The sequence below is a fragment of the Pyrgilauda ruficollis genome, unplaced genomic scaffold (genome assembly GCF_017590135.1).
Source record: "Pyrgilauda ruficollis isolate IOZ18807 unplaced genomic scaffold, ASM1759013v1 scaffold17, whole genome shotgun sequence".
Classification (NCBI taxonomy): domain Eukaryota; kingdom Metazoa; phylum Chordata; class Aves; order Passeriformes; family Passeridae; genus Pyrgilauda; species Pyrgilauda ruficollis.
In genome coordinates, this window is record NW_024515875.1 from 5,924,084 (window position 1) to 5,934,238 (window position 10,155).

The following is a 10,155-nucleotide window of genomic DNA, read 5'->3' on the forward strand; positions in this document are numbered from 1 at the left end:
TTCATATTCAGATCCTGCTGATACTGATTCCCTTCTGCCCAGCCTTTACCTTCCCTGTCCCCTCTGCCAGCAGTATGGAAAAAAGGTGGCGCATCCCAAACCTGCACAGCCCACAGAGATGTGGGTTTAGTCCACAGGGAGTTTTTGCCACGCAAATCACATCTGCAATGGATTTTATACAGCAAAACATTCTGACTCCAAGGGTGGGTGGTAACATAACTCTCTCATCTGCTGGTTAGGTATTAGACTGGGACTTTCAAGTCCAAGTCCTCCTGCTTTACCTCAGGCATAATCTGGTTTAGAGGAGCTCTCTCTATTTGGCAGAATTGTGACTTCAGGCACTGTATCCCATAAAGCAGGCTGACTGGATAAAGCCAGCATCCTGCCAAATTCCTCTCTAAAATGACTGTTTTGATCTTGTTTTGCTTTAGTTAAATTTTGGTCATGTTAGAACACAAGATTTGCAGTGTGTCACTTGAAGGATGGATCCTGCCACTGTTTTCTTCTGTATCAGTGTTGGGCAATTGCTGCTGCTCATGAGGAGAGGAGATGGGGGTTTTAAAATGAGGAGGATGACTTCTGCAGGGATGTCTGACAGAGGAACGGCTGTGGAGGGGGCCAGAGGATCATAATGCCATACCTCACCTTGTGGTGTCTCCCCACAATCTTCACACTGCACCATGCCCAGGCAGTCCAAGGGGCTCATCCAGATGAAGCAGTTTCAGGAGATAAGAGAGGAAAAATATCCATGTGAGAAAAAGGGCATCAATTTTCAAAAGTGCCATTATGCTTTTTGGAGTAACCCATTCATATTTTCATGCCAAGAAGCCACGTGGAGCAGCAAGGCTGTCATTACCTCTGTCCCTCCTTCCTTCCCCAGAAAATGATCCTGTCTGCTCTCTGCTGCTGGGGCTCTTACTGTGCCCTCTTGTGAGGCACAACCCTTCAGTAGCTGGGGTTGTAAAGTCATTCATCAAAGTGGCCCTAAATCTCAGAGAGGCTGGTTATGGTTCAGCACCTGCTGCAGACACCTCTAGGGCAGGGAGGGGGTCTTCTTTTCCTTCTGCACGGGACAGCTCTGCACTACTGGAAGGGAGCAAAGCACCCTGGAGGAAAGGCTGGTTGTGAGAACATTGCTCAGTTTGAACAGGAGGAGGTGTTCTACAAGCCAAACCCAAGTGCTAATGCTCTATTATCTTCTCAAGCCAGCGCCCTTCCTTCCCCCATTTCTCCCCACTGCATCAGCCTGAGGATCCTCAGCAAAGAGGATCCCTCCTTAGCAAAAGTCTGCTGCAGCATCAGCTCCTTCTGTGGTGTCCGTGCCCTTCTTCTTCCCTCCCACCACCTCTATCCTGAAGGGCTTTTGTGGTCTTGGCATCATCAGTACTGATGCTTTTTATTGTACATCTGGGATTACTGCTCCAACCTGGCAGTCTGGCTCGGGGTGTTCTCAGATGCTTACAGGAGTATGCTCATCTCACCTCACATCTTTAATCCTCTTTTTCTGTCTGAGGCAAGAGGCTGTGTGCACACATGCGCATGCAGGTGAGTTGAAAGGGGTGTTTGTGGTTTCCTCTGTCACTCACTGGCCTCTGGCCCAGTGTCCACCCAGAGTTACCTTTCACTTTGGCAGTGTTGTCACCCCATAGGCTGTTCTCACCAGGCAGTGGCACTGGCCACCTCTCCTTTTCCAGCTGTGGTGTGACTGAGCAGCAGACATCTGTGTCCCCAGGGAGGATGCTCACTGGGGAGACCCAAAGCTTCCTAAATGGACTTGGACAGTCCTAATTGCCTCTGACTGAGATGCCTGTGTATCCCACAACACATACCAAGCACTTAAGTCTCACTCAAGAGTGTTGCCTCTGCCAAATTTTCACTTTCTAGCCTGGAGGCATGACCCATGAGTAGTGCAAGAACACCGCAGGAGATTTAGTTTCTATATGAAGAAAGAGCAGAAGATTCCATTTCCACTTTTTTTTTTTTTTCAGAAATTGTTGTTCCAGGAGCCTGGGCTGCTGCCTTTTTCTTCCTCATCCTGCTGTTTTTTGTGGGGCTTGGAATAATGTCAGCCTCTTTAGGTTTGCTGCTACTACCCCTGTCGGACTTGGGTCACTGGGCTCAAAATTTTCTCTACAGTATGATTGAGATGGTTCAATTGTACAAGCCATGTTTCTTTCAAAGAGCTAAAAACATCTCAACCATTTTTACTTAAAAGCACTGGAATGCTGAGCTGAGGCAAGGCCGACAAAATTATGGCCCCAACAGTGAGCCAAAAAATTAGGCTGCATTCTGGTACTCTTCATTATAGCTTTCAGAGGTACTTCAACTGCTATGTACAGACATATCACAAAAAGATATCAAGTGAAAATTGTTGGGGTGGATGCAGCATTTATGCATTTCCTTGCCTGTGAAGTGTCTCTGCTTTCTGTCTGCCTTGAAGTCTTACCTCCTCCAGACCTCCCCTTTCTTTCCTTCACCCCCTCAAGTAGTTGCCCTGAGTCTTACTCAATCTACTTGCCTCAGTGAACTTTGCTTTACCTATGGTTTCTTGTGAACTTTTCAACGCCAGCCTCTATTCTGGGCTGTCTGCTGGGACAGAAAATGTTCAGAACTGCTGCTGCCTCCCTGGTTTTCTCCCCTGCATCCCTGGAGCGCACTAGAAGACGTGTAGCAGTGTAAGGTGTCGCTCAGAATAGCATCTTCCTGTCACACTGCCATTTACATGCTGCTCAGGTTTTAAAACCTCACACTAAGTGCTTTTTCCTGAAGAAGCAAACAACAGCCTCATCAGAGTCATCTGCAATGCACTTGCAGTCGCACAAGTGTTATGTTGCTCCAGGCTAATTTATTTATTTCTATTAAGCCAAGCCTCTGAAAGCCAGAAATCAGAAATTCCTGTGTGCAGTTATTTTCAACTTTGGGGCCAGGACTTAGTTGTGGATCAAGTTGAAATAACTGTGTGCAGTTATTTCAACTTTGGGGCCAGGACTTAGTTGTGGATCAAGTACTGTGGGCCCAGGGCTGTAGTGCCACCACAGCTCCTTGGAGCCATGGAGTCGTTCCTTGTGGCTGGTGTCTGGTGAAGAGGAGCAAAGAGCTTTTGTGAAGGAATATCTCACCATGGAAAACGTCCAAAAGCCAAGAGCCCAGAGCATCTGTCTTGCTAGATCTGATGAACAGCAGATATTCTTTCAAACATCTGAAAACCTGTAATACTTTCACTGTCCTCTTCCTGCAGCAGCACTTACTGCTTGTTTGCCCAACACCACTGCAGAAGGTATGACCTTCTTCTTCCCTCCTTTTAATTATGCTGCACATAACAACTTTCCATGCCAGTGGCCTGATTCCCGCTGAACATTTTCAGAAGTGTTAAACTGGAACTAGAACACAGGGGAACAAAATGCCTTTGTTGAAACTCTGCTCCTTAAAGCTGAAATCTCCTGTGGTTTAGAGATCATACTCAAAATTTGACAAGTAATTCCTCGAGGAGGAGCCCTCTTCTTTTTGGGGAGGGCTTAGTCTGATGTGTCCCAACCCAGAGCTGAGATTGCACATAAAGGTAACAGCTCATGAGCAGGTTTGGGGACTGAGTGCTCTGACCAGCCCTGAGGGTCTGTGGGCCCTGCTGAGCTTGTGTGCAGTAGCAGGACAGATCACTTGGATTATTTCAGCATCCAGGAGAGCCAGCTGAGATGAGCAACATCCTGACCTGGGCACTGAGCATACCTGGAGTAAGAGGAACCCATATTCCAGTACACAGGCAAGACCTACAGTAAGGGATGACTGCAGCTAGAGTGGCAGAGACTTTGTTCCTGCTGGTGGCAAGGGAGATGGGGACCCCAGAAGGGCACATGGGGTGATGGCACAGAGCAGTGATGACAGCCCACAGGCCTGTCTGTGGGATGTGAGGGGACAAGGTGTTGCTGCTCAGAGTGAGGACGGATGCACAATGGCTCTGGAAATGTATTTGAAAAGAGATTTTCCATGTAGCAGGTGCTCTGTGGTGTTTGATACAACCTCCTGTCTTTATCCCTCCTGCCAGTGGCAAGGCTGGATTGTATCCCACAGCAGAGGGTGGCCCTGGAGCAGCATCTTCCCATTCCCTCTTGGAGCAGAGTCTTTTCCTTGTCCTGGTGGTGGTGAACAAATCTGCAGCACGTGGCTGCAAACCGGAACACCGGGAGGGTCTGAGCAGCCTGGCCCCACAGCCCATGGACAGCCTGGGACACCGGGAGGGTCTGAGCAGCACGGTCCCACAGCCCATGGACAGCCTGGGACACCGGGAGGGTCTGAGCAGCCCGGTCCCACAGCCCATGGACAGCCTGGGACACCGGGAGGGTCTGAGCAGCCCGGCCCCACACGAGGGCTGTGCTCCAGGAACAGCCTCTGCTGTATCCTGGCAGCTGCCCTAGAGCAAACCACAGCCCTTTGGGTGGGAGCACGGTGAGCAGCCCTGTGGCTCAGCAAGAGGGGCAATCAGAAAATGCAGAATTACAGAAGAGGTTCCTAATCCTGTTCATGACCAATGCCCCAGGGAAAGAAAGAGGTATCCTGCACTGGTTTCCCTGTCTAACACAGCTGTGTACAGTCTTCTGACTCATATAAACACCACGTGTTTTTTTAAAAATCAATATCTACCTTCTTGGTAGCAATGATAACGGTGTGGCAGTGACTCACACAGGATAATGATGGTGTTTAAAAAACAATCTTCGTCAGTGCTGAGTGTTTTCCCTTTTAATTTCACTTTCTTCTTATGAGGGAAGATTAATGCCACTGAATATCCTTGAAGAGAGTCTTTCTCAGGAATGGGCTCTGTATGCACAGCTTTCAAGAGGTCATCAATGGACTATAGTTAGTGGTCTTTTTTTCACTGCTGTGTTGTGGTTCAACCCCAGCCTAAACTCACACAGCCATTGACTCTCTTCCCTCCAGTGGAATAGGGAAAGAATCAGAAGAAAAAACAGCAAGAAAACTCATGGGTTGAGATAAAGACAGTTTAATAGGTAATGAAAATGCTGCATATGCAAGCAAAGCAAAACAAGGGATTAATTCACCACTCCCCATGGCCAGGCAGGTGTTCAGTAACCCCAGGAAAACAGGAATCCCCCACATATTTTGGGAAGATGAACACCATGACTCCTAATGGCTCCCCTTCCTCCTTCTTCCCCTGTTTATATGCTGAGCATGATGCGATGTGGTCTGGAATATCCCTGTGGTCAGTTGGGGTGAGCTGTCCCAGCTGTGTCCTCTCCCAACCCACTCACTGGTGGGGCAGTGTGAGAGGCAGGAAAGGTCTCAACTCTGCATGAGAGCTGCTCAGCAATAATTTAAGCATCCAGTGTTAGCAACACTGTTTTCAGCACAAATCCAAAATACAGTTCCATACCAGCTACCAGTGGAGAAAATTAATGATACCCCAGTCAAAACCAGCATGTCTCATAATTTATGATCCTGTGCGAATCTGGCTACTCACAAACTTTCTCTGTGGTTGGTCTCTGGTGGACCTCAAGCTTTTTTGGTGCTTTCAGAACCAGCCTCCTCTGTAATATGAAGAGCCTGAAGAGCATTTCAGGTGCTGCTCATCCCACAGACTTGTCCACTTGGCTTTCTCCAGCAGCCTGCAGATCAGCCAGCCCTCCCAGGCAGTTATAAAATCATAGAATGGTTGGAAGGGACCTTAAAGATCATCTAGTTCCCCAAGCTGAAACCCCATGTCCAATTTAAATTCATGCTCTGGAGTAGGGTGATTACAGTTTCACTCCAAAAGGCAGAAAAAAGGAAATAAAAATGCTAGTTCTGTGTGGTTTTGCCTTTGGAATAAGAGAGACGCAAAATTATATTAATGCTTCTCAATTCCTGCCCTGTTGCCTTGTGCTTATGCGACTGTTCAAGTGAGATGTGAAATAGCTATAGTGTGTTTGCGTGGAGGAGCTTTGCATTTATGGGATGAATGTGTTAGTCAAAGGAAGAAAACTTTCAGATATGCAGGAAAAAAGCTCTGACATTGATTAACTATAAATATATCCCAAAAAGTCAGGCAAGACACCAAATGCAGTGAGAGTTGTTTTTCTAACCTTTTCTCTTTCAATGAAGAACATTAATTTTCTCAGTCCCTCATTAGAGGTGTCTGTGTCTGAGTTTGTTCCAGTGTGCCTTTCAGGAGGGGTCAGAGCTCCTTCACACCAGTGACACAGCTGTCCCACCATCGCTCTGCAGCTGTGCAGGAGACCTGGGGCACAGCTGGGCTGGGAGGCCATGGGGTGTCCTGCAGCCCAGCCTGGGACTGTCACACCAGGGCTCAGCAAGGTCCCTGTTCTATGCCAGAGTAGAAGCCTGGCTGTAACCTTAGTGCTTTATTTCTTGGGTGGGTTTTTTCATTTTTTCAGTTTTTTCCTCCCACAATGGAAGTTTCACATGACCTGTTCCTTCAGTAAAATAAAAGGCTATGAAACTTCTAAATGTCCAGAGTTTATTGCAGCACGGGTGCAAGACTGTTCTTTATTCTGGGAGGGGCTGGAGAGAACTAAACTGCCCTTATTCATCCTGCTTGCCAGCTACTTGTGTCTCAATGGGTCAGTGCTTGTCACTGTGGGCCAAGCACAGTAATTAATTTCTTGCCGAAGTGTTCCTTGGGATCCTAAATATTTCCATAAAAGTTCTTGTCCTCTGTATGTTTCCCTAAAGATTCTGAAAGTATGTCAGCATATTAGAGGGAAAGTTTAAATTATTTCAAGCACTAAGGACATTTGCAGTAAAGGAAATACATGATTTGGTTCATAGGAGTGAGGGGTGGTCTGTCATTTGCTGACATGGATTTGTAATGACAGAAAAGGGGAGATATTGCTTTAGAGAATTCACCACAAAGGTTTAGAAACCACAGTAGATGTAGCTGATAAAGATAACAAATACATGTTAGGTTCAGGAGAGGCTCTTCCAAAGGGGGAAAACGGGATGCTGCCATGCAGAAGCTTCTGACCCATTCCTGTTTGCCATCAGGAAGAGGTGGTGGTGCTTTGGTCCTGTCTGGGATGGGGCTGCATATGAGACTGGGCTTTGCCACACCAGCTGGCTAAAGATGGAGCTTGCCCAACGAATTCATGGCACTTTGCTGCTGCCCTGTTGGGCTTTTTTTGCTGGAGGAAAAAGCTGCTGGCGCCTACCAGACCTCCAACAAGCACATACATCAAGTGGGCAACTGAGGAATTAAAGCTCTGAGTTCAACCTGCACATCAAATGAAGATCACTCCCGTAGGCTGGCCAGATAGGTCTATAGCTGTTTTGGCTGGAGGATAGCTCAAGAGTAGGTGCAAAAAGAGAGGTATTTCTTGTGGCCTTTCCCAAAGAGTCCTTTCCAATGCATACTCAGTCATATTTTTTAGAGGAATGGTTTCAAGGTCAGGCCTCACAGGGTCCATGGCTTATGAACCATTCATATAGCTGACAAATGTGTGCTTGCAACCCTTGAGTCCCTGCACACATCCTAACTCCACACACAAGCGACAGAAGATGCAGAGGGCACCAAGAGCAGCAGCAGCTCTGCAGTACCACCATCAGTGCCAAGGACTTAGGAGGATACCAGCACCTAAATTTCTTTGATGTTTATTCAGACATCACCCTAGGCTGGTGCAGGATGGTTTTGTAACACTTTTCTGTCTCACACATAATTGCAGACTAATGGCCTTGTTAAAATACTTGGGCTTATGATCTGATTTTCTCCTAAGCAGCTGTTTGTACATTTTATTAATGGCTACTAATTAAGTTGCTTAAATGAAGTCTTTTGGAGACTGTCCAAAGACATAAACCCAAATAAGCCTGGGCACTGTGATGAAACACAGTCACTAAAATATCTTCCCAAAAGCCATGTAAACAGATTGAAAATGGACCAAAGAATTGTCTGATGAAAAGGAGTGGGTGGGAAAATACATGGATTCAGGTAGGTGTAATGTAAAACCTAGGGAGATGAAACAGGGTTTGAAGGACTTGAAGTTCCTTTTACACATGAGATCGTAAACTCAGCAGCCTGTATTTATGGTCAGCTCAGGTTGCTAATGCAGTTCTTAGCCAAGGGGCACTTGGGAGACCTCAGCCCTGAGCCATCACATCACAGCTTGTGAAGGCCACGGAGTGTCCTGGAAGCCAAAAGCAGCTCAGAAGTCAAGCTATTGACCTCAGTGTGCTGGATTGTAAATCCCCTTAGAGGCAAGACTGTCTGCCTTTGCAAGGAGCTTGTGCAAGCAAGAGATAAAAAATTAAGAGCAGGAAAATTAATAGCATGTGAAGTTTTGGCTCTGTTAAGCCTGGGGAAGGAGGTAGTGAGAGGTGTGAGCAGCACCAGCTGCATTTGCTGTCAGGACCAAAGGAGCCCCTGTCATGGCTTTGCCCAAACTCCTGTCCTGGATCTTGTTTGGCATCATGGGGGGTTGAATGCACCAGAGGAGATGTAGACTGAGAATTGAAGAAAAAATATAATTTGACTGATATTGGAGAACTCCCAGCTGGCAAGCCCATCCTGCAAGGCAGTGGTCACTCTCTGAAAGTTTGGAAAAGCTGCCCTTGGGCAGCCTGGAGCAAGCCTTTCCAGGCAGGACTCAAAGCACAGGCCTTGGGCAGGGCTGCCACAAGCGTTCAGGGCTCAGTTTGTGACTGAATTAGCAGAGACGTGCTAACAACTTTTCTTCTGTAAAGCTTCAAGGGAATTTTGAGACCCAAGAAAACACAAGAAGCTACAAATTTGAGAGGTGCCTTACCAGCTTGCTTAAGGCCAGGACTTAGGCAAGGGCAAAGCGACTGCTGCCCAAATCCCTGGGAAAGCTGAACTCCTGTGGGCTGCAGAGCTGCTCTCTGCTGAGAGCTAGGGTGGGCACAGAGGCGCCACAAAACCCAGAGCTTTGTGACATGGGGTGGCAGGTCGTAAATTTCAGAGCATGAAGATCTGTTGGGCTGAGAGACTTTCTTCCTCCCTTCATCAGTAGACCCATGAGCTTGCAGATGCTTCTCCACTCTTCCTTCCCAGCAAAACATCAGAGTGATCTCCTTATGGCTTATTTCCACCACAGGGGATACAGGAGGGGTTGTCTCCCTCCCTGTAACTGCTAAACTGGGGACTAGAAATGCATTTGCAGACAGATGCACCTGACTGCAGGTCAGTGGCATGCTCATTTATGCTTATTTCAGAGAACAGCTTTCAAAATAATTTCCTCAGTTCTCTCTGTGATTGGCATGTCTGCGGGAGTGGGGATTGTGAGAGCTATCACTTGTTGCTTTCATGGCTTGGTGGCAGAGAGGCCTGGCTGCTCCTGCCCAGGGGGCTGTGCTGGTGTGTGACCAGCACCTCCATGCTTGCTGGTCCAGCTATGTCCCAGGAGGGTGCTGGGTTATGATGGCTTTCCTGGGGTTCAGACAGGGAATGAGAAATCCTGGGGTTTGTCTGAAATGCTGCCGTTCATCTGCAGTGGGGGCAAGTTGCTTTTATCACTCAGTCCATCTCTTAATGCTACAGGCCCTCAAAATCATGAAAAAAAAAAAAAAGAAAAAAAAGAGGGCTGTGCTGTTGTCTGGATAAGTTTGGCTCCTGTTGTTTTATTGTTTGTTTGTTTTCTTTCCTTTGATTGCTTTGTTTTTAGTCTTTTCCAGACAGCTGGCTCTGCCTTATTCAGGCTAATTGATGATGGACAGTGTGGCTATATGGAAAATAGAATCTGTCTGAATAGCAGGATTCTTCTTCGCTTGCTTATTTTAATGAGACAAGATGAGAGAGATGGGACTGTGGTCAGCAATACTGCCAGTGCTGTTATCATGCATTTCTTCTGGCTTGGGCAGAAAAGCCTGGTGTAAGATGCCTGTGAAACAGCCAGGGAATTTAAAACCAGGGAAAGACTCAGCAATGCTTTGGAGAGAGGTTCATCAGTGCTGTGCTACAAGGACAGCCCCTGGGTGAAAGAGGTGCTAAAATGTTGTTGCCTATGGTTTTCTAATGGCACAAGGGACCATGTGAGCTAAATACTTTTCTTCACCCATATTTGAGTTTGAAGCCCATAGTGGGGTAGATGTGGGTAAGGAGCCCCTTGTCTGCTGGTTTGTAAGGCACAGAGAGCTTTTTTGGTTCAGCTGAGTTTCTACAGATACTCTTAATTCCTTGGATTAATGATATTTATG